Source organism: Pteropus alecto, unplaced genomic scaffold, assembly GCF_000325575.1.
Source record: "Pteropus alecto unplaced genomic scaffold, ASM32557v1 scaffold76, whole genome shotgun sequence".
Classification (NCBI taxonomy): Eukaryota; Metazoa; Chordata; class Mammalia; order Chiroptera; family Pteropodidae; genus Pteropus; species Pteropus alecto.
This window is the reverse complement of record NW_006443138.1, coordinates 28,117,556-28,142,804: the sequence shown is the minus strand read 5'-3', so window position 1 is coordinate 28,142,804 and position 25,249 is coordinate 28,117,556. Positions and strand designations below refer to the sequence as shown.

The window sequence follows — 25,249 nt, the reverse complement described above, 5'->3', positions numbered from 1 at the left end:
TCAGCGGTGTGACCTTGAGCAAATAGCTTCATATCTGGGTTTCACATACCTCTGTAAAATGGGATAATAGGTTTATTGTGAGAATTATATGAAATAATATGTAAAGTAGTACAGTTTCTGGCACAGTAGTTATTCACTCAATGGAACTGTACCGCAACTGGCAACATGACAGCATATTAACAATGCTTCAATATCTATAAATACCCATTTTGAAGTAGAGCAGTTATCATCCATTCTTGTTGCTTAGTCCCTTGCATGTACATAATGAGTGCACAGTAGTTTAGTAAATATTTACAAGTGATAAAGATGAGTGTAAAGCTGAAGGGCTCTCTGTAATTTAGATCAGTCGATTTAAGCTGGTCAAGTGAGACAAAGAATATAAAGCCAATTAAAGCACAATTCAACAATTAACAGTAAATTTACTTATGAAAGTAGCAAAAGTGGTAGCCAAGATTATATAGCTAAAATTATCCATTGTTTTTGAGTTCAAGATTTTTTTATTTTTACTGTTCTTTTCTCTCATCTTTATTGAAATATAATAGACAATTAGTTGCTTGTATTTACATTGTACAGTTCAATGAGTTTTTTCAATTATAGTTGGCATACAATAATATACCAGTTTCAGTTGTATAGCATAGTGATCAGAGATCTACATAATTTGCAAAGTGATCACCCCACTAAATCTAGGACCCCTCTTCCTCCTTACATATTTATTAAACATTGTTAACCATCTTCCCCACGCTATACTCTATATCTCCATGTCTATTCTGCAACTGTCCATTTGTACCTCTTAATCCCTTTGCCTTTTTTTGTCCCCCTCAATCTTCCTCTCATCTAGTATCCCTCTAAATATTCTCTGTATCTATGAGTTTATTTCTGCTTTTGTTGTCATTGTTGTTAATTGTGTTCTTAAGATTCCACATGTATGTGAAATCATGCGATATTTGTCTTTCTCTATCCGACCCATTTTATTCAGCACAATACCCTTTTAGGTCCATCAAGGCAATATATTTTTCCATTCCTTTCCTTTTAGTCTGTGTGTGTCTTTTAATTTATAGTGAGTCTCTTGTAGGCAGCATATGTAGGAGTCTTGTTTTCTTATCCACTCAGCCACTCTATCTTTTGGTTGGAGTACTTAATTCTTTTTCATTTGAGGTACTCATTGATAGGAATGTAGTTATTATCGTTCTTTATTCCTGTTTTTGTTTGTTTGTTTGTTTGTTTTAATAAACACTAACAGCACCTGGTATTCCTAGGCGGTCTGCCATCCAAGTACTAACCAGGCCCAACCCTGCTTAGCTTCCGAGATCAGAGAAGATTTGGTGTATTCAGGGTGACATGGCCGTAGTCTCTTTATTCCTGTTTTTGATACTTTTTTTTTTTTTTTCTCCTTAAAGAAGTTCCTCCAACATTTCCTGTAATACTGGCTTGGTGATGATAAATTCCTTTAGCTTATTTTTGTCTGGAAAGTTCTTTATCTGTCCTTCAACTCTAGATGATAGCTTTGCTGGATAAAGTATTCTTAATTGTAGATCCTGGGTTTTCATCACGTCAAATATTTTGTGCCAAGTCCTTCTGTCCTGCATAGTTTCTTTTGAGAAATCAGCTGCCAGTCTTATGGGTGCGCCCTTGTAGGTAACTAACTGCTTTACTCTTGCTGCTTTTAAGATTCTTTCTTCATATTTAACCTTTGGCATTTTAATTTTGATGTGTCTTGGTGTGGGCTTCTTTAGATCTCTGATTTTTGGGACTCCCTGAGCTTCCTGGGGTTTTATGTCTATTTCCTTTACTAGGTTAGGGAAGTTTTCCATCATTATTTTTTCAAATAGCTCTTCAACGTCTTGTTTTCCTTCTGGTACCCCTATGACATGGATATTTTTACCTTTAATAGTGTCCCATAGACTCCTTAAATTATTATAGTCTTGGCTTCTTTTTTCTTGCCATTCTGATTGAGTGTCCTTGGCTTTCCCATCACCTATATAGGTCACTTGGTCCTCTACTTTATTCACTTTGTTTATTCCATTTAATATACTTCTCATCTCAGATAATGTGTTTTTCATTTCTGACTGGTTCCCTTTTATAATTTCCACTTCTACTTTTATGTTTTTTATTTCTTTGTTAAAGTTCTCACTGAATTCATCTATACTTCCCATACGTTCATTGAGCATCTTTTTAACCAGTGTTTTGAACTCTGCATCTGTTAGATTACTTGACTCCATTATATCTGGATCTCTGTTCTGTTCTCACATGATTTCTGCTTCTTTGTCTTCTCACTTTGGCTGCCTTTCTGTGTCTGTTTCTATGTATTAAGCAAAGCTCCTAAGTCTCCCAGTCTTATTAGTGCTGCTTTGTATGGTAGGTGTCCAGTGGCACAGTCCTGAGAGGGGTTCAGCTGCAGGCCAATTTTAGCCCCAGCCTGTGCCCCTCTGGTGCCACCTGTTAAGTAAGATTCAGCAAGCAATTCACAGATGCCGTGCTTATAGTTGCTTCAAAAGGCCACACCAGAAACCGAGGCCAGCTGCCTCCAGTGTGAGTCTAGGCACTGATCAGCAAGGGGCACCTGACTCACTGAGGATATACCCGGATGTGGCTTGGGTGGGGCCGCGAGTTGGGGGAGGCAGGGTTTCAGGGAATTCTTTGGGCAGAGTGACCTCTGTCATCCAGTTTGATGATGTCTTGGCTTTGGCGGTGCCCCGTCTGCACACTTGGAGGGGGAAGGGCTCAAGAGAGGAACAATGGATACGGCTGGCACTTATGTACAGAGAGAGTCTAGTCTTGGCCGTCACTCAGACAACTTAGTGTCCCCCTGTAAGTCCCTGGTGCCCCCTATGCAGCTGAACCTGCATTGGTGTTCAGAGTGAGCAGGTCCATCACCATGAAAGTCTGCTAGCCAACAGGGCCTCTTTGAGAGGTTTCTGCAACTGCCCGCTGCCGCAGCTTCCTGCCCTGTCCTACCTTCTACCATTGCAGGGTGATTTTTTTAGATTTCTCCCTAGTTGTATGTTTTGTTTATCTAGATCCCAGGCTATTTTCCTTGCTGTTTGTTCCTTGTTTCTGTCACAACTTTGATTTGGTTGCCAGAGGGATGAACAGAGTCTCTGTAATCAATGCCATTTTTTTTCTCCCTCAGTTCAAGATTTTTACTGGCAGTTGTGATAGGGAATTGCCACAAAAGCTTTATCAGAAGTATATAATAAAAATAATTTTGATTGACAAGTGCAAGAGTTCTGGCTAGCAAAGTATGATTGAATGTATAATTGGAAGATATACCACCTTGGAGGTGCTAAATAATCATCATTGGGTTTTACTGAATTAGGAATACAGTAAGTTAAAATTTAAGAATGTGTTTAAGAATCACGCTACCAGCTTTTCTCACATAGAATAACAATCTCAGACTGATTATTCCTGTCCAACAAAACTAAAGATTTGTTATGTGATATAAGTGATACTAAGAATAGCTTGAAACATTGTCCCATTAAGTATATAACTGATGGGAAAATAAATGAGAAAACCAAAGAACAGAGCAGCAAAAGCCTCTATCATCTCAGCAGCTGGGTTGATTGTACCTCTAAGAGATTTGTTTTTTTTTGAAAGGCTATGGTAATGTGTACAGCCAATAGGGTAGGTACTATTTTATTAAATCTCTGAAAGATTCTTCCAAAGTTTAAAACTAAAAATCAGAGGTTTTTTCTTTTTTTAAGAAAATGGTTTTTGGCTTACCTATGTTGAAATTATTTCATAATTAGGCAAGGTAATCAGGTGATCATTTATCATTTTCTTATTTTCTGTCACCCTACCACTATAAAATGGGGATGACAATATATAATTTTTACCTCCTTTGCAAAGCCAAAGCAAGGGATGATGAATTATAGTATTTCTTTAAGTCATAAGAAGGATCTTTTTCATGTAACTTTAAAATTCATTTATTTATCAAACATTTCACATCCTTCATGTTCCAGGCACCATGTTTCATTAGTAATGTTGAGTAATGTTAGAAAGTTATGATGCTTGTAAGTTTCTTTTGTAATTTTGCTTTTCTTTTGAGTGTTAGAAGTGTTGTCTAAAGTCATGAAAGCAAAAATAAAAATCATGAAAGTAATTACTATGTATATCACTTAAGAGCTTATCAGAGGCATTGTTTTGGTAGTTGCTCTGTTGTAGTGAAAACAAGAGAATTCCCAGAGAAGTGTAGAGTGGATCTCTGGACACCACAGGTTGTAGCATAAACATCATGTAAAAGACATTGATGTGGGTACATTTAGCTTCATTACCCACAAGCATGTATTTGAACCTGAAATGTGCATCTACTTCCCTAATAGATCCCTACCAGAAATGGCAGTGTCTTCCCAAAGTAGATCGAGTTGCTCCTGAGAGTGTTCTGGGAATTCATGGTGCTCACCGTGATAATGGCATCAATTTCAATTTCTAGTTTAAAAATAATCTAGAATAATAGGAAGTAATAAGTTAACAAAACTTAGTCATTTTTTTTCATTTTAAAGTGCACATTTGGAGAGTTCGAATACATTTTGAGTGAGCATGTGCAGCAATTAGCACAGATCAAAAGCATGTGCTCATAACTCATACAACTTTGATTTGTAATGATTTATATGTTGATTAACACAGCAGAACATTGCTGGCTCCTGTAGTGATTTTAACCATATCTTATTTCAAATCGTTTTATTCTTAGTCACATTGAATAGGCCAAAAAGTCGATTTTTAATATATATTTTAAAACGTCTTTATATGGAACAAAATTCAAAAGGATCAAAAGGGTACGTAATGAAAAGTAAGGCTGCTTCCCATCCCCTGCCTATTTAGTTTTCTGCCCTGAAGGCAACTCTGATCCCGCTTACTGTGTATCCTTCCGAAGATATTCTCTGCATTTCAAATGGAATATGTCTATATCTATATCTATATCTATATCTATATCTATATCTATATCTATATCATTTTTTTCTTCCGTAAGTGGTAGCAAATAGTACTCCACAATGTTTTGTACTTTGCTCTTTTCAATAATTAAAACATCTTGGAAATAATTTCAAATCTATACTTTTGTATTTCTGAATATATCATGCAACAATAATAGCTACAAAGTCATATAAAGTTTAATTTATAATCATACTGGACAGTTCAGTAAAGTCAGGAAGTAATAAGTTAATAAGGAACATAAAAATAATAATTCTAAATTTGCCTAAAGATGAGTTTCTCTAAGATTATAAATTACTTTTATCAGTGATCAGAAATCTTATCTTTCATACCAATGTATTTTTAATATTTCAGAAACTAATATTCAAAGGAGTAAGTATGCAATCATTATTTCAGTTGGGCTTCTTATTGTGAATAAGGAAATAATGAAACTCTAGGAGATGGCTATTATATGTGTTTAAATTGTTCTTGTCCTTTCTGTTTATTTTGTCTGTCAACTTAGTGGCTTTTCTTATCCTGATGAGAAAATTCACAAGGAAGGGTGTATTGTTTAAAAATATAATAGAGTTGAGGTAGCAGGAAACAAGAATGATTATTTATTCATTGTGCTCTGTAGAGAGGAATTGTTTGCATTTGTGTTTCTATGTCAACTCTTGAAGAAACTTTCCAGGAGTTGTGAGCATTAAAACGTGCTTCAGTCGTTGACTTTCATTGTTTTTTTGTTTTTTTTTTTTTTAATTCAGTCGTAGGGTCCTTGTCAGTATTTTGCAGTCTTAAATTACCTTCTCTTTGGTATTTAGTCATCTGACTTCCCATAGAAAGGCATGAAATTCAGAATGACATTGATAATTGAAAGAATGGTCAGGAAAAAACAGAAGGAAGCCTCAACAAACAAAGACCAGGGACTGTATTTGGGGGGAAAAAGGAATCTCTTCATTGGTGTTAGCGAAGGTCTGATATTTGTTAAAGTAAACCTTTGCTAAGCAACTCCAGGGATGTGTCTACAGTGGTAATATGGGGGTGGAGACGGGGTTGAGGGGATGCTTCTCTGTTTCTTTTCTATTCATTTTCTTGTCTCTTTCATTCCTCTGCATCTTTTCAGCAATTATCAGTTCATACCCATAGGAACATTTATAAATGTTTATCATATGTATATAAAATAATGAACTCTTGTATGTAGTTTATACATTTATTCTGATTTCTTTGTTACATATACTGTATATAATCTCACTGGTGTTCATGCCAAAATTCCTTGGGAGTGGGAAGTGAGTGAGGAAGTGCAAAATGTCACAATATGACAAAATATCATGACTCAGTGATTGGGAAGAAATATATTAAAGTATCAGGTGTATTATTTTGAAAGGTATATGGAAATTTAGGCATTTCAGAAGAGTTCTAAAGGAAAATTTTTTAAAGAGTTGTATCGTGACAGTATCTTTAAAAATATGAAGCAAAATAACATTGCATTGGTTTATGGCATAGTTGTTCTCTTCTACAGAGAGTTATATATCTCCAGATATTTTTCTTAGATCTCAACTGTTTGTCTTTTCTTTAGAAAGTTAGAATTAGAGGGGGTAGTTGCAGCTGTACTATTAATTTGTGTTGGCTTTTTAGTAGGTATCAGTATTCTTGCTTACAAGTAAAATGTAAAGTACCGTATTCTTAATATAGTGGTTGAGAGCACAGGCTATGGAAACTGGACGCCAGGGTTTGGATCCTGGCTCTGCTTGCTGATTGTGGGACCACGTAACTTAGCTGTGCCTCAGTTTCCTTAGCTGTAAAATAGAGATAGAGATTGAATTACTTAAGTAAATAACCTATACTGAGTGCAGATCTTTGATCTCTCAGATCCAATTTAAAAATCCCAGGAGAGTCTGATTACTTCAGCTTGGGTCAGGTGTCTACCTCAGTCTATCAGTTTATGGCCATGGAGATACAGCTGTATGGAATACATGAGCTAGAGGTCCAGTCTTGTCAGAGATAGGCAATTATCTTGGTCAGGCGGAATCCCCAGAAGGTGCTTTTTAGTAGTGACATTATCTTTTTATTAATAGATTTTATTTTTAAAGCAGTTTTAGGCTTATAGAAAAATGAACAGAAAGTACAGAGTTCCCATGTATGCCTTTACCACACCCCAGTCACCCCTATTAGTAACATCTTGCATAGTGTAGTATATACATTACAATTAATACTTTTTTAAAAAACCCTGTTGCTTAACTCTATACTACTACCTACTTTAAATCTGGTAACAAATCCTTTCTGCCATTTGGAGTATGGCTGAATTGTCACTTATTCCACCAAGTCTCCAATGACCCTCATCAAATCACATAATAGTTCATCTATACCTTATTACTTCAGTCTCTGACTGTGCACTTATGGTTTAGTTTTATCCCATTAGTCCCTGTGTTCCTTGAGGGAAAGATCTGTATCTGATAAATCCGAATCACCCACAGCACCCAACAAAATGCTTTGTACTTAATTTATCCTCCATGAAAATGTTTTTAGTGCATGCATAAGTGAATAATGAATGGCAGTGGTATAGTAGAAAGACCAGGTGCTTAGAATCAGGAGAACTAGATTCTGATTTGTGACCTTAGACAAGGACAAATCTAAAGTCAGTTAACCCTCTACAGGGAGAGGGTGATGTCTTAATGAAATCTAAAGTTCCTTGTAGTCCTCTACTAGACAAAGTTGCTGTGCCATTTTCATCACTTTTCAACCCAAATAAAATGTTTTATCTGTTAATAAACTATTTCTCAAAACACTTTTATAGACATCACTTAACTCTCAAAACCACCTTGATTTTTAAAATAACAAAAATGAAATCAGATTAAGTGGCTTAGCCAAAAGACAGCTTGTAAGTAATGAAACTAAAAGCTGAACTTCAGATTTCCAAATCTCGTGTTCCACATACTCTTAATTATCAATATTTGCTTTAACTTCCCTCCATTATATAACCATTCTTTCCCCTACAACATTCTTCACAAATTTAGTTGTTTGAAATAAACATCAAATTAAAAAGGACTCAAGAAGAGAAAATCAGTTTAATGTGTGGGAAATAATTTTCCTAAAAATTCTTCAATAAACTGCTTGTTGGTATCTGTGAGTTCCTATATTGCTATGATAGAAAACTCGAGCAGCTGCCTTTTATATAAATGAGAATATGATATCACCAGGATGATTGTTACCTTATTAGCCTGTAATGATAAATTATTAACTAAAGTCCATAGTTTGTATTAGGGTCTCTTCTTTGTGTTCTTCATTCTATGGGTTTTGACAAATGCATAATGGCATGTACCCACCATTACAGTGTCATACAGAATAGTTTCACTGCCCTCAAAATCTACCTGTTCATCCTTCCACTGGTCTTTTTCCTGTCTCCATAGTGTTGCCTTTTCCAGAATGTCATATGATTGCAATCATACAGTATATACAGCTTGTTTTAGATGTCTCCTTTCACTTAGCAATATGCCTTTAAGGTTCCTCCATGTCTTTTCATGGCTTGATAGCTCATTTGTTTATATCACTGAATAATAATATTCCATTCTATGGATATACCACAGTTTGTATATCCATTTACCTATTGAAGGACATCTTGGTTGCTTCCAACTTTTGGCAGTTGTGAATAAAACCTAAAGCTCTATAAACATCTGTATGTAGATTTTAGTGTGGACATAGGTTTTTAGCTCCTTTGGGTAAATGCTAAGGAGCACAATTGCTGGATCGTATGATAAGACTACATTTAGTTTTGTAAGAAACTGCCAAACTGTCTTCCAAAGTTGCTGTGCCATTTTACATTCCCACCAGCAATGAATGAGAGTTCCAATTGCTACACATTTTTGTCTGCATTTGGTGTCAGTGTTTTGGATTTTAATCATTCTAGCAGCTATGCAGTAATAGCATCTCATTGTTGTTTCAATTTGCAGTTCCCTAATGACGTATGATGTGGAGCATCTTTCCATATGCTTATTTCTCATCTGTATCTTTGGTGATATGTCTGTTAGATCTTTTTGCCCATTTTTAATTGGTTTGTTTTTTATTGTTAGATTTTAAGAGTTCTTTGTATCTTTTGGATGAGTCTATTAAATATATGTGTTTTGCAAATACTCTCTCTCAGTTGACATTATTTTTCAACTCCCCTGGCCTGGGCTTTTCTACAGTGATTTCCTAGTTAGCAGAGCTGCACAATGCTTTGTACTGTTGGTTAGTGAGGTCAAATATCACCAAGTGGGGACATTTAAGTAAGTCTCCTAATAAGATTCTTACATACATATTACAGAATATAGACAGCAGTAAACTTTCTTTTTCTAATATTTTCCCCCTGATTTTAATTATTGCACAGGTAACAGAGGAATAAGAAAAAAAAAAAAAAAAAGGAAAGGTTACCTATAATCCTGCTAAGCTAATATCTGCTCTTTTTCTTGCATTCTCTTCATTTGTGCATATGGGAAGTAGTGAACTTGATGACCTCTTGAGGCGACCACAACAATTTGCCACCTTTCAGAGTTTGTTTTTATATCTTCTTAGCTAGTTGAAGAAAAGACCCATATTTTGATGTTCCTTTTATTAGTAAGAAAATGGAGGTTTTGTAAGACTGTGGAAATGACTCAGTGAATCAAGAATAGAAGTGTGACCCGTCTCTTATCTACTCAGACTTCTGTTTTCAAATCTATTAGAATTACTATTATTTAACACCCTGTCCTTGCTTTAAAATGCTGTTGCTGTCTGGAGTATACTGTATTGCCATTTTAGTTTTACGTACCCTTTTAAGCCCAAACTTTGGTCCTGAGATGATTTTTATAAGGAAAGACAGATCGTTCCCCAATTTATTATAGTATTAGGTTCCAAATGTTGGTACGGATTAGTTGTTTAGCATTGAGAACGTTTTCCCATATGAAAGTCTTTCAAATGGAAATTGGATTTCCAGAACAACTCACAATAGTAAATTTAACACAGAATTATAAAATAATTACATGATTATAGTTTCACCATGCTTTGAGGCCTTTTTGAGCTTGACTGGAAACCTATACATCAATTATAAGGCTTTTTTATGGAGAAAATTGTTCTATAAGTGATCTAGATTAGCAGTCCCCAAACTTTTTGACATCAGGGATTGGTGCTCCTATGAGAATCTAATGCCTGATGATCTGAAGTAGAGCTGAGGCAGTGATGCTAGCGCTGGGGAGCAGCTGCAAATACAGATGAAGCTTTGCTTGCTCTGTAGCGGCTCACCTTGCGGTTCACCTCCTGCTGTGCGGCCTCGTTCCTAACAGGCCATGGACCTGTACCGTCTACGGCCTGGGTGTTGGGGACCCTTGATTTAGATCATGGTAGGTAAAGGCATATGTTCATTTTTCACATTACTTACCTGGGATTACCTACTCCTGGAGTGATTCTGTCATTTGTGTGTATAGAGGTTCCAGAGTTGGAAATGCCTGTCTCATGCCCTAAGGGGAGGGAATGTTACTAAAACTTATTATAATTATCTGATTGTTACAAAAAGCTCTGTGACATAGATATTACTGTTCACATTTTATAATCGGGGCACTTGAGGCTTGGGAGGATGAATTGACTTGTTGAAGGTTAAACAACTAGGAAGTACTTCTGAACTCAGATCTTCTGACTTTAAATACTGAGCTTTTTTTACCATATTATCGTTCAAAATCATTGATTTTTATCCTCTAACTATAATGTGTGGAAAATGTCAATATTATCTTGGAAAATCTGGGCTATATGGTCACTGTGATTTTAGTGGAGCATTGCTTGAATTAGTAAGCAATGTAGTATAATTTTAAAAATTAGAAAATAGTTACACTTCAGAGGATTTCTGGTTGTGCCTCTTTTATTTTTCACAGTGATCCGTGGCTTTTATTTCATTTATTAATTTTTAGCATACAGAACTTAAGTTTTCATATAATAAAATCTATCAGTCTTTCCTTGATAGTTTCTAGGTTTTATGTCTTGCTGTGAAAGACTTCCACAGTTCACATTATAAAAATATTAGCCTATTTTCTCAAGTTTTTTATGTTTAATTTTTTCCTTTTTTTATTATGTTAATATATACATAACAAAATATAGCACTTTAACCATTTTTAAGTGTACAGTTCAGTAGTATTAAAATACATTTACATTGTTGTGCAACCATCACCACCATCTATCTCTACAACTCTTTCTTGCAAAACTGAATTCATCTCTATACCTATTAAACAATAACTTCCTATTCTCCCCCATCCCTTAGCAACCACCATTATACTTTCTGTTTATATGATTTTGAGTGTTCTAAGCACCTTATATAAGTTGGAATCATGTAGTATTTGTCTTTCCGTGATGGACTTATTTCACTTAACATAATGTCTGCAAGGTTCATCCATATTGTAGCATATTCACAGAATTTCCTTCCTTTTTAAAGCTGAATAATATTCCATTGTGTTTATATACCACATTTTGTGTATCTATTTATCTTTTGATGGACATGGGTTGTTTACACGTTTTAGCTATTGTGAATAATGCTGCTATGAACACCGGTGTACAGATATCTCTTGGAGCCCCTGCTTTCAATTCTTGGGGTATGTACCCAGAAGTAGAATCACTGGGTCATATGGTAAGTCTATTTTTTAATTTTTTGAGGAACCTCTGTGCTGTATTCCATAGCAGCTGTATCATTTATGTTCCCACATCCTTGCCAACACTTGTTTTGTGGGTTTTTTTTTTTTTTTTTTTAGTTTCTTATTGTAGTTTTTGATTCAAATTTCCTAATGATTAGTGATGTTGAGCATCCATTTATGTGCTTATTGGCCATTCATATATCTTCTTTGGAGAAATGTATATTCAAGTCCTTCGCCCATTTCTGAATTGGGCTGTTTGTTTTTACATTGTTGAGTTTTAGGAGTTTTCTGTATATTTTGGATATTAATCCCTTATCAGATAAATGATTTGCAAATACTTTCTCACATTCTGTGAGTTGCCTTTTTACTCTGTGGATAGGATCTTTTGATGTACAAAATTTTAAAATTTCCATAAAGTCCATTTTGTCTATTTTTTTTCTTTTGTTACTCGTGCTTTTGGTCATATCCCAGAAGTCTAATGTCACAAAGCCTTTGTCCTGTTATCTTCTAAGAATTTTAATTTTTAGGTCTTACATTTAGGTCCTTGATCCATTTTCACTTAATTTTTATATATGGTGTTAGATAACAGTCCAACTTCATCTGTTTTTATGTGGATATCCAGTTTTCTCAGCAGATTTGTTGAAATAACCATTGAATAGTCTTGGCACCCTTGACAAAAATTATTTTACTGTATATGTGAGGGTTTATTTCTGGGCTTTCCATTCCATTGGTCTATATGTCTGTCTTTATGCCCTTACCACAGTTTTTTGATTACTGTAGCTTTGTGCAGTAAGTTTTGAAATCAAGAAATGTGAGTCCTCCAGTTTCATTCTTTTTCAGTATTTTTTTTTTTTTTTTTTTGGCTATTTGAGCTCTTGAGATTGCATATGACCTTTAAGATGGGTTTTCCAATTTCTGCCAAAACATCATTGGGATTTTGATAGGAATTGTATTGAATCTGTGGATTGCTTTGGGTAATATTGACATTTTATCAATATCAAGTCTTCTAATCCATGACCATGGTGTGTGTTTTCATTTACTTATGTCTTCTTTAATTTCTTTCAGCAGTGTTTTGTAGTTTTCATTGAATAAGTCATTTACCTTCTTGGTTAAGTGAATTCCTAAGTATTTTCTATTTCATTGTAAATGGAATTTTTTGTAATTTCCTTTTCAAATTGTTTATTGTTTGTATATAGAAATGCAACTGATTTTTGTGTGTTGACTTTATATCCTGGTACTTTGTTGAATTAATTTTTAGGTCTAACAGCTTTTTGTGGTACCTTTAGTATTTTCTATATATAAAATCATATCATCTGCAAACATAATTTTATTTCTTCCTTTAGAATTTGGGTGCATTTTCTTTCTTTTTCTTGCCTAATTACTGTGGCTAGAAAGTGAAAACAGGCATCCTTGCTTTGTTCCTGATCTAGAGGAAACACGTATCTTTCACCATTGCGTGTGATGTTTGCTGTGGATTTTCATACATGGCTTTTATTATGTGGAGGTAGTGTCCTTCCATTCCTGTTTCATGGAGTATTTTTTATGAAAGCACGTGGACTTTTGTCACATACTTTTTCTTCATTAATTGAGATGATCATTTGCTTTTTTCTGTCATTTTGTTGATGTCTACCTATTACTTTTCAAGATCGGGGTGACATAAAGGGAAAGATTGTGGACTTTGGTGTTAGACATATTTGTGTAAAAATTTGGCTTTGTTTTTTCTAATTTATGTGACCTAAAGTTTGGCTTAGTGTTTCTTAATCTCTTAGAGCCACTTTTGTATCTACAATATAAAGAAAATAATGCTTTTTATAGTTCACATGAAGAGTAAATAAGATTTATTTGTATAAAGCCCTTAGCACACTCCCTAGCAAATAGTAGAACCCTTTCTTTCTCTTTCTCCCCATGACATGTGTCTATTATTATTGTATTTCTGTTGTTACTTTTTTTATAATTGGCATTATTTAGATTCATATTAATCTTACAATTTTTAAAACATTTATTTTAAGGATAATGTAAAGAAACTTGTAGTAGTCTTAAGGAAGACTAAAATAGATACTGAAATAAATGAAAAATATTTTTAAAGGAAAAATATCTGTGGTACTAGAATAGATGTGGTTAAGGGGTAACTAAATTATGAGAATTTATTCTGAAATTCTGTATATCAAACAAAGGATTTAAATTAGCAAGAGAGACTTTGGAATTAACTTATTTTTTCATGCCCTTAAACAGGTTAAGCAGGTTATCTAAATGTGGGCTACTATGAAAGATAATTTTCACTTTATGTCTGATCAGCAATGCACTGCTGGTGGGAGTTTGTTTGGAAAGCCATTTGTCAGTAAAACTATTACATACCCTTTGACCAGTCTTCTTGTTACAAAAAGGATTTAAGGCCACTCTGTGACCTTAGTAATCCTATTTCTGGGAATCTACCTCAAGAAAAACTTTGAAATGCAGATACAGATTTTGTTTAAATTTATTCATTTATCATTGAGGTATAATCTCTATATAGTGAAATACACAGATTTTAAGTCTACAGCTCAACGAATATTTTACATATATATACAAATATATGTATCTCTATGATATAGTTATAGAACATTTCCATCACCCAGAAAGTTCCCTTGTGCCTCTTTCCACGTAATTGGCTTCCCGCCCCACCTCTATCACCAGAGAGTGCTTTCATCAGTTCTTGAACTTGGTGTAAGTGAAACCATACAGAATATACTCTTTTGTCTAAGGCTGTTTTCAATCAGCACAATGTTTTTGAGATGCAATCATGTTTTTGTGTGTGTTCTTTTTTATTGTTAATTAGTATTCCATTGGATGAACATACCACAAGTTGTTTACCTGGTCTCTTGTTCATAGACTTGTGATTCCAGTTTTTGTCTGTTATGAACATTCCCGTTTAAGTCTTTTTGTGGAGATATATGCTAATTTCTCTTGGGTACATATCTGCAATACTTTTGTTATTAAAATTAGCAACAATATAAATATCTAACAATAGGAATAGGAATAGGTTGGTATGGCTAAAATATTATGCAGCCATAAAAATTGTGCTTATGAAAATGAAAGGAAAAGTTTATGATATATAGAAAGAAGAATGCATAATTATTGTGTAGCATATTTTTTTAAATTTTTTAAAATAATGGAAATAAGTTACTTTTCTAATAGAATAAGGATTTCCTTATGAATGAGGGTTATTGTACTTTAGATATTGTAAACTTTGATTATGTGGGTAGTAGAAAGTAGTCAGGTTGAACTTGTTTTGTATCTTTGCTTATATAACTTTCTGGATTTGAATTCCAGACTTTTCCCAGTTGTAGATCAGTTATGTGTATCAAGTGAAATAGTTATTTATTATTTGGTAAAATATTTCTCTTCCTTAGTAATTAAAAATGTGCAAATTAAACAACTTTAAGTTACTTTAGTGCATCAGTAACTAACAGAAATAACATCCCAAATTGTCAAGAGCATAGAGGAAAAGGTTATTAACTTGTTGGTAGCAATATAAATTTATAAAATACTATGTTGGGGGAAAACAATTTTGAAGAATTATATATAAGGACCCACAATAGTATATAGGTCATAGCTTTTGACTTGAGTTGTCAGCGGCGACACTTAGGCAGGCGTAGCCCCGGGAGGAACTCGGGGCCGCAAGTGCGTTCGAAGTGTTGATGATCAATGTGTCCTGCAATTCACATTAATTCTCATAGCTAGCTGCGTTCTTCATCGTCGCACTAACCGAGTGATCCACCGCTAAGAGTCATCAGCAGCGACACTCAGATGAGCGTATAGTTTTTGACTTGAAAATCCCACTTTGAAGAATAAAGATATTCATTGCTATTCTCTAATACCTAAAAAGAAGAAAAAATTTTCACATTTAACAGAGGGGAAAATAATAGGAGAGTATATCTTATCAGTAGGATAGAGCACTTTAACCATTAAAACGTATGTATATGAATTTTGTCAATAAAAGGAAATATATCTATGTATATAATTGAAAAAATAGATCAAAATGAGTTTTTGCAGTGTTCACAGCAGATCTTTACATGTTGAATTCATAGCACATTTAAAAAGTGAATTTAACTATATGATAACTTTAAAAATTAATAACAGCAGACTCACATGGAGAAAAAAGATACAACTATATAATGACAAGGATCAGAAATTAATTCATTGTAATGTGAGAGTTTGTAGCATATTGAGATTTTTTTTTCTAAAGTTTTAAAAAAATCTTTAAAAGATTAGCTGTGTGTATACGTGCACATTTGTAGCCAGTGTATGTGTGCTAAATCACATTGAATAATATAGTTTTTACTGTTTCATTGTCAACAATTTTTGAATGTCACAGCTTGTATAGTTATAATATAATATAAATACAATTTAGAAATGTTCAAAGCACCAAGGTGGAGCAGAGGAAATTATTATGGAGAAATTGAGTACCTTTTCATAGAGAAAGTGATAATTGAATTAAGATGTGTGTGTGTGTGTGTGTGTGTGTGTGTGCGCGCGCGCGCGCGCACGCACGTATGCATGCATATGCATTTATCCTTCTTGGGCTTCATGAGCTTCTCAATCTGTGAAGTTATGTCATTTGCCAAATTTGGGAAAATTTCAGTGATTATTTTAATTACACATATATTAAACTTTATGATATTATCTGGTAGGTTCATATTGTCCCCTAGGTCACTGAATCTCTGTTATGTTTTAGAAAATAGTTTTTCTCTCTGTTCTTCAGATCGGATGATTTTTATTGATTTTTTTACCTGTTTCTTTGTATATGGAGTAATTGTGTTATGGACATTATGAATGATACATTGTAAAGACTCTGGATTCTGTTTTTCCTGTGAAGATGGTTGATTTTTGTTTGTTTAAAGAGTCAGATCACTTATCTGAACTCTTAACTTCAAACTCAGTTGGAAGGCAGCACCAGAAATCTCAGTTGGCTCCTTTTAGTCTTATCGGCACTGCTTAGAGTCTTGTCTTATGTGTGGTTGGTTCAGGGGTCAACCATATAATTGGGCAGAGTTTATGGTCTGGATACTGGAGATAAAGATTCAGGGGTTATAGTCATGGAAATAGATTGGGTGACATAGGAAGGACCTATAGATGAGCATGAATGTAATCTCGACTGCAATAACCCTGAATGGAGGAGAATGAAAAATAAAGGAGTGTAAGTATTATGAAGTCTGAGACTAATTCTTTTTAATTCTTGTACCCTTAGTGGCTAACTCAGTGCCTGATAGAACATGCGTAATATTTGCTGAATGAATTTAATGAAAGGAGATTGAGTGCAGTTAGTAAGACTAGAATCAAGGAGTTTTTAAGAAAACGAGGAAAGAACTTCAGTAAGGACCTAGTAGTTATTCTTGTCAGATACTTCAGAGAAGTCAGTCTGGAATGCAGAATGAAAACAAGCTATTACTTTTGGCTATTAGAAAAAGAGTTTCAGGAGAACGATAAAGGAATAAGTCAGATTGCAATGGTTGAGAAGTGAATTGTAGTTGAAATGGTGACAATGAGTGTTCACTGTCCTTAAGTTACTTAATGATGATGATAAGTGATAGATTTGTAGCTTTATAGATAGGTAAGGTTAAGGAAAGTTATCTTTTTAAAGAGTGATTGCCAGCGAGGAAAGAATAAACTAGAGATAGAGAAACTGAAGGTACAGGAGCAATATTCAATATTCATTCTGGGGGAGGAGAGACCAGAAGCAATATATCAGTATCAGAGTTCATTTTATGGAAGAGAAACATCTCTTCCTCTGTGACAGGAAGAGATGGGGGAAGTGTGTATTTTTATGTGTAAGGTTGGAGGGGAGGACAAGAATTTGCTTCTCAAATTGACCACCTTTCCTCAGGAAAGAAGAACTTTGTGGCCCTTCAGCCCTTCGGCCCTCTTGAGAGAGTAATAACAGAATGACTGAATTCTAATTCACATGATAAGTTTTATTCTCCAATTTACATGCTTATTTTACATATTTTTGTGTCCAGCCTGATATTAGATCCTCTTTATATTCAGATATTTATAAAATGTCTGAATTGTGTGCGTGGGAGCACATTTAACATAGTTTTGATATTGGAGATTTTCCATCATTATAGTTTGCAAAAGTTTAAAGTATATAGTTTGCATAGGTTTAACATTAAATTGACTCTCATGCTTAGTTGGAACTGGGTTGCGAATTATTTTCTTAACTCTCTTTTGTATGTGGATTTCTAAAATAGCTTTATTGAGGCATAATTGATGTGTATCAAACTTAAACTGTACATGTTGATGACTGTTGACATGTTGTATACCTGTGAAACTGTCACTACAGTAAAGATAATGAACCTACCCCCAGTTTCCTTCTGCCTTTTTAATCCATCTTTTTCTCATCCTTAAATACCCACTGCTTTTTGTAACTATTGATTAGTTTGTTTTGACTGGAATTTTATATAAATGTAATCTTACGGTATGTGTTCTTTTTTAATACTTAGCAGAATGATGCTGAGATTCATGCATTTTGTTGTGTGTATCAGTTTTTTCCTTTTTATTGCTGAGTAGTATTCCACATAAAATTTATTCATCTATTTACCCGCTGATGGGCATTTGGGTTTTCATTTTTTGGTTGTTTCAAATAAAGCTGCTATGAACATTCATATGTGTATAGGTTTTTTTTTGTGGACACATGCTTTCATCTCTCAGGTAAATATCTAGGAGTGGAGTGGCTGAATCAAATGGTAGGTATATGTTTGACATTTTAAGGAAATTGACCGTTTTTCAAAGTGGTTATACATTTTACATAAAACTGCTGGTTGACCAAGAAGTATGAAAGTTTGAGTTGCTCTATATCCCCCATCAGTGCTTGGTATGGTCAGTCTTAAATTTAAGCCTTTCTAGTGGATATATACTGATATCTCGCTATGGTTTTAATATGCATGTCTCTTTTTGTGAAATAAATGTTGAAATCTTTTGTCCAATTTTTAATTGAGTTGTTTTCTTAGTAAACTGTTAGAAGTTCTTTCACTTTTAAATATAAGTCCTTTGTTGGATATGGATCTTGCAAACATTTTTACCAGTCTGTGACTTGCCTTTTAATTTTCATAACAATATCTTTTGCAAAACAAAATTTTTTTATTTTGATAAAATCCAATTTTTTGATTTTTATTGATTTTTTTTTTAGTATATGGATTTAAGTAAAAGTCATAGCCAAACCTACAATTTTTAATTTTTCTCCAGGAGGATAGGTGGTAGTCAAATCTTCAGTTAAGTGTGAATAAATGACTAGAATTAAGAATTAAAAATTATGTCGTTTTTGTAGCTATCGTCTTGAGGTAGTTCTTTTTTCCTTCATCTTTCTTATCCTACCATCTTTCTAATGATTTCTTGTCACACATAGTAATTACATTTATTTCTGATGGGTTTAGTTGAACCAAATTTTTATAAATTGTATTTATTTCAACTTCATGCAGGTAGCTAATTACTAAAGATTTAGAATTATGAATTCCTCTAACTAAAATGAATAAATTGCTTTCCAAGTTGTCCTCTCTTCAGTCCATATTGGCATTTATAGCATTTATTCCCTTCTCTTTTCTTTCTTCACTGTAATTTCTGAAACTGAACAGTATCATTTGTGATGTTATGAAGCAATAATTTAGTCAGTAAAGGAAGTGTTTACTCAAGTTACTATTTAAAAAGCCATGGCTGCTCACAGCCTTCATTTTTTCAGAGTCTAATCCTGCTGTGTTCCTGACAAGAATAGTGTTTACTCCCTCCAGTACCACGGAAGGAGCCTGTTCAGTCCCCTGCAACATTGGCTAAATTGCAGTTAAGTGCTGATTACAGCATCTTTATTACTTGGCACAGTGCAGGAGGCAGCAAGAAGCACTGTCTTACTGTCTAGTAGCAATGGATTTTGTGTAACTGGCAACTAGAAAAAATTTTTTTTGCAGGCTAAGAACTTGACAAGAATGTTGAGAGTGTAGAATAATCATAGAATCTAGATGATTGGATGGGAGAACAACTAGGAAGACCAGGTGCTGTAGGTGTAAAAAATAAAATAAAAAATAAGGGATTGTAAACTGACAAGGTCCTTGCAGTCTGTAAGGTCAACCAAGGGTTGCCTCACCTAAAAAAAAAAAAAAAAAACAAAAGAATCTAGATGATTGATACATTATTAAATGCTTTAAACTGGCAGCATGGTCTGTGTTAGGTACTGATAGTTGAATAAGTAATGTGTTAAAGTAGGCTCTAAGTTTCTCAGAAGTTTGAGCTTGGGCAATTTTTTAAATTGTCTCATATCTCCATTCCTTAGAAATACTGTATATGTAATTTAGGTGCTAGGTTAAAGGGCATATGGATTTTTAAGTATACTCAGTCTCTGACTGCGAAATAGACATTTAATAAAATGTCTATTTAGCAAAATGTCTGTTTTTTTCCTCTAATTTCTTATTTTGAAAACATTAAAGTATGTTGAAAAGTCACAAAAGTATAATTGAGAACCTATGCCCTTTACCTAGATTCACTGCTTATTAACATTACTTTTTAGTATCTCACTTAAAAAATATTTTAAATTAGACTTACAGAAAAATTGTAGAAATATAAGAGAATTCTGGTACATCCTTCACCAAGGTTTCCCTAATGTTAATATCTTAACCATAGTTGCTGAATCAATATTAATTTCCTGATTTCGATAACTCTATTTTGATAACTGTAGAGTTAATATTGATTCAGTACTATTAATTCAAAGGTCTTATTTGAATTTTCCCAATTTTCCCACTAATGTCTCTTTTCTAGTCCAGGATCCAAATCCAGCATCTATGTAGGTTTAGTTGTCCTGTCTTTTTAGTCTTCTCCAACATAAATAGTTTCTTAGTCTTTTTTTGCCTTTCGTAGCCTTGACATTTTAAAAGAGTACTGGCCAGTTATTTTGTAGAATGTTCCTCAGTTTGAGTTTGTCTGGTGTTTTCTCAAGATTAAGTTAAGGTTTTGCATTTTTGGCAAGAGTACCACAGCCATGATGCTGTGCCCTTCTCAGTGCATCACGTCAGGAGAAACATGATGTCGCTATGTCTTATTACTGGTGATGCCAATCTTAATCACTCAGTGAAGGTGCTGCCTCCCAGGTTTCTCCACTTTGAAGTTACCTTTTCTCCTTTGTAGTCAGTAATTATCTTGTGGGCAGATACTTTGAGACGCAGCAAATAACCTGTTTCTCACCCTCTAATTTTAGCATCAATCGATGGTTCTTGCCTGCAACAATTATTACTGTGGTGTTATTTCAAATACATAAAAATTGATAGAGGGCTCTGGCGGAAGATGGCGGATCAGGTAAGAACAGGGTTCATCTCCTCCCAGGTCTGCATTGAAAATACAACCAAATTATAAAATAATCAACTTGAAGAATCACCTGAGGTCCAGTTGATCGTAACATGTACGTCTGATAATATAAAGAAGAAGCCACATTGAAGCCAATAGGAGAGACAAAGGTGCAAATCAGACTGAACCCACACCTGCGGGTGATGGAGGATTACCAGGAGGGAGAACGAGGCTGCATAGGCTCCCCTGAAGGAGAAGGGTGTCCTAGACTCATTTGGGGACTCCCTAGCCCAGGGAAGAGGAGATTTCAATAATTCTGACTGTAAAACCAGAGGGGGTTCTGGCCGGCTAGGTGAGACGGAAGGAGACTGAAAACCTTAGATGCCCTTTGAAGGACCCATGCAAGGCTTTCTGACCTGCAGACACTCACCCGGGACACTGGTGATGGGTCAGAGGCTCACAGGAGATTCATGCAGAGAAAGTCTCCATTACCTGGTGCCAGAATGAAGGCTGGAAGGGCAGCCACCATTGTACTTTAGTCCGGCACCCCTATACTGGCCATCTGCAGACCATGCCAGCTTGACTGTGCAGACCCCTTGCACAGGGCCATTAGGAAGGCCTGGCCTGAGGAGATCAGTCTGCCCCACCCAACCTGCAAATTGCCTGGGGCTTTTGTAGCTGAATGGCTGCCACGCCCTGCGTAGATTCAGGGTCAAGCATTCTCAGCCAGCGGCCAGAGCTGTGAGCCGCATTTCCGAGATAGGGTCAGGCAGATCACTGCTGCCAGCATGAACTCGAGCAGATCTCAGGCATCTGTGGGCAAGTCCCAGACAGCAGCTGGTCTTGCTGTGATCTGGGACTGGGGAACACGTGAACGGTTACCAAAGTTGCAGCAAGACTGAGGATGTATTGATCTTACTGCCATTTTCTCTCAGAGATCCACCCCACCCTACCCTCAAATTGCCCCAGGCGGCTCATTGACAGTGGACGGCCACAACCCTGTCCCTCCCCTCCCTGATATCTCAGTCCAAACGGGCAACCATCTTTGGCTGGCACAGGGTGGGCACTACAGGGAAATCAGTGGCAGGGGGAAATCAGTGGCAGGCAGACCTTTGCTGCCTGCAAGAGTTGCTGTACCATGTCCCGGGAGCACAGGGGTCTGTGGGACTGCCCTAGATGGCTGCTGGTCTCACTGTGATCTGTGATTATAGCAGGAACACCCAGGCACAGAAGTTGCGGCAAAACTGAGGCTGTATTGGCCGGACAGCGCTTGACTCCCTGAGATCCCACTTTATGCAAGCCACGAAGTGCCTGCAGCCTGTTGACAGGCAGCCTCCCCAGCCCTCCTTGGTTCTAGGGCTGTGCAGTCAGTGCAGGCAACACACCTTGGCTAGTGCAGTGAACGCATTTTGAGGAAAACAGTTGTGGACAGACTACTGCTGCCTGTATGAGCTGCAATATCTCTTGAGGGGATTGCAGGTGTCTGTATTGGCCTGATGGCCCTTGATTCCCTGAGCTCCTGCCCCATCCAATACACAAAGTACCCACTGCATGTTAATAGGCAGCTGCTCCTGCTCTGGGGTAGCACATTCAAGGCCCAAGGTGGGCTGCAGCTGACCTTACTATGAGTGTAAACTTGTACAGGGAGCCACAGAGAAAGCATTGACACATAAACTGACACTGCAGTGGCAGGGGGAAATTTACTTAATAGACCCTGGGGTCCCTGTACCACCGAACATGGATATCACCCAGAGTTTCATCCAGTTTTAGAGACAAGCAACTGACTGGCAGTATCAGGCCTTGTGGAGCACTGGACCCTCTGCTAAACTGCCATAGGTCAGGGAGTGGGGATAACCGACTGCTGCCTACAGTGTTGTCTCTTCACTTACCTACAGATCCAGCATAGGCAGCAACCATTAGCGGATCTGTCTGTAGTTCTCACCAGGTAGTCCTGAGCTATCAAAAGCAGCTAATCTTGGCCTACGGGGGAGCCCCTCCCAAGGGGCCACAAAACCAACTCATTCAGAGGCTGGCACCAGACCACAACAGAGCAACTCCTTACTAGTCCCATTAGTGGAACACACAAAGGGTGGTTGCAACAAGTATATAAGCTTGCTAGGGCAAATCCCACTCAGTGGAGTCGGCCCCCACACAGAAACTCTACCCCGAGGATGCAGCCAGTTCCCACAATTAGCCTGAGCATTAATCCATTCACCGATCTAACAAAAATAAAGTCCTGGCAACAACATAAGGTCACACATAACCCACACAAAAATCACATCTAGAGTCCCCGGCATAAGAGATCAGGGAGAGTGTGCCACTAGGCCACACATTAGGCCACATTAGGCTATTTGGCAAAGGCTGAGAGATGAAACAAATATTCCTGACACATAGAAACAAACACACAGAGCCTAATAAAATGAGAACACAAAGAAACATGCCACAAATGAAAGAACACATAAAACTCCAGAAAATAAGCTAAATGAAATGGAAGCAAGTAACCTACCAGAGACAGAGTTCAAAATAATGATTACAAGTATGCCAACGAACTTAGGGGGAGAATGGATAAACACACTGAGAACCTCAACAGAGAGATAGCATAAAAAAGGACAGAAAAACCATAAAAAATAACTAGACAAATGAAGAATACAATAACTGAAATAATAAATATTACCAGTATTCAACAGTAGTTTGGACAAAGCAGAAAATCGAATCAGCGAACTAGAAGACAACTTAGCAGAATACACCCAATCAGAACAACAAAAAGAAAGAGGAATTAAAAAAAAATAAGGATAGTTTAAGAGACCTCTGGGACAACATGAAGCATAACAATATCTGGATCATAGGAGTACCTGAAGGGGAAGAGAGAGAGCAAGGGATTGAGACTCTATTTGAAGAAATATGACAGAATACTTCCCTAACCTGGCAAAGGAATTAGACTACAAGTTCAGGAAGCACAAAGAGTCCAAACAAGAGGAATTTAAACAAACCTACACCAAGACACATCATAATTAAAATGCCAAAGGTCAAAACAAAGAATCTTAAAAGCAGCAAGAGAAAGGACTCTAGTTACTTACTGGGGTGACCCCAATAAGAATGTCTGCCGACTTTTCAGTGGAAACCATTGCAGGCCAGAAGGGAATGACAAGAAATATTCAAAGTTATGAAAAACAAGAATATACAACCACAAATACTCTACCCATCAAAGCTTTCGATTAAAATGGAAGGTGAGATTAAGAGCTTCCCAGGCAGGAAAAAGCTTAAGGAATTCATCACTAACAAGCCAGTATTACAAGAAATGTTAAAGAGACTTCTGTAAACAGAAGAGGCAAAAAAGAAAATAGAAATAACAAATACGAATAATAAAATGGCAGTAACTATGTACCTATCAGTAATTGCTTTAAGTGGAAATGGATTAAATTCTCCAATTAAAAGACATAGGGTAGCTGAATGGATAAGAAAACAAGACCCATGCATATGCTGTCTACAAGAGACCTACTTCAGATCAAATGCCATTCACAGACTGAAAGTAAAGGGATGGAAAAAGATATTTTATGGAAATGGAAAAAAAGCCAGGTAGCAATACTTATATAAATAAACTTTAAAACAAAGTCTATAATAAGAGACAAAGAAGGGCATTACATAATGATAAAGGGATCAATAAATCAAGAGGACATAACCCTAGTAAACATATACACACCCAACATAGGAGCACCTACATACATAAAACAATAATTGACTGACATAAAAGGAGAGATCAACAGTAATATAGTCATTGACACCAATGGACAGATCTTCCAGGCAAAGAATCAACAAGGAAACAATGGGCCTAAAAGACACACCGAGCCATATGGATTTAATAGATATTTTCAAAGCATTTTACCACAAAGCAGCAAAATATACATTCTTCTCAAGTGCACATGGAACATTTTCCAGGAGAGACCACATGTTAGGACACAAAACAAGTCTCAATAAATTTAAGAAGATTGAAATGTCAGCCATCTTCGCTGATCACAATGGTATGAAACTAAATCAACTACAAGAAAAAAACTGGAAAATACACAAACACATGGAGGCTAAATAACATGCTCCTAAACAATGAAGGGGTTATTAATGAGATCAAGGAAGAAATCAAAAGATATGTAGAGACAAATTAAAATGAAAACACAACGACTTAAAATCTATGGGACATAGTGAAAGCAGTCCTAAGAGGGAAATTCATAGCAATACAGGTCTACCTCAACAAACAAGAAAAAGCTCAAATAAACAATCTAACCTTACAATGAAAAGAACTACAAAAAGAACAGCAAACAAAGCCCAAAGTGAATAGAAGAAGGAAATAATAAAAATCAGAGTGGAAATAAACGAAATAGAGTCTAGAAAAACAATACAAAAGATTAATGAAAACAAGAGCCAGA

The 25,249-nt window shown here is 35.8% G+C and overlaps 1 protein-coding gene, 1 non-coding gene and 1 pseudogene across 2 annotated transcripts in view; 1 reads left to right on the top strand and 2 right to left on the bottom strand.

Moving 5' to 3' along the window:
* TULP3 (tubby like protein 3) overlaps positions 1 to 25,249 on the top strand; it is a 61,232-nt gene that overhangs the window by 5,062 nt on the left and 30,921 nt on the right. The gene's annotated exons all lie outside the window — the stretch shown is intronic.
* Positions 1,231 to 1,350, bottom strand: LOC112472434 (annotated as a pseudogene).
* LOC112472526 lies at positions 15,147 to 15,299 on the bottom strand. The gene has a single exon (XR_003043633.1). It is a non-coding gene; the product is annotated as a 5.8S ribosomal RNA (ribosomal RNA).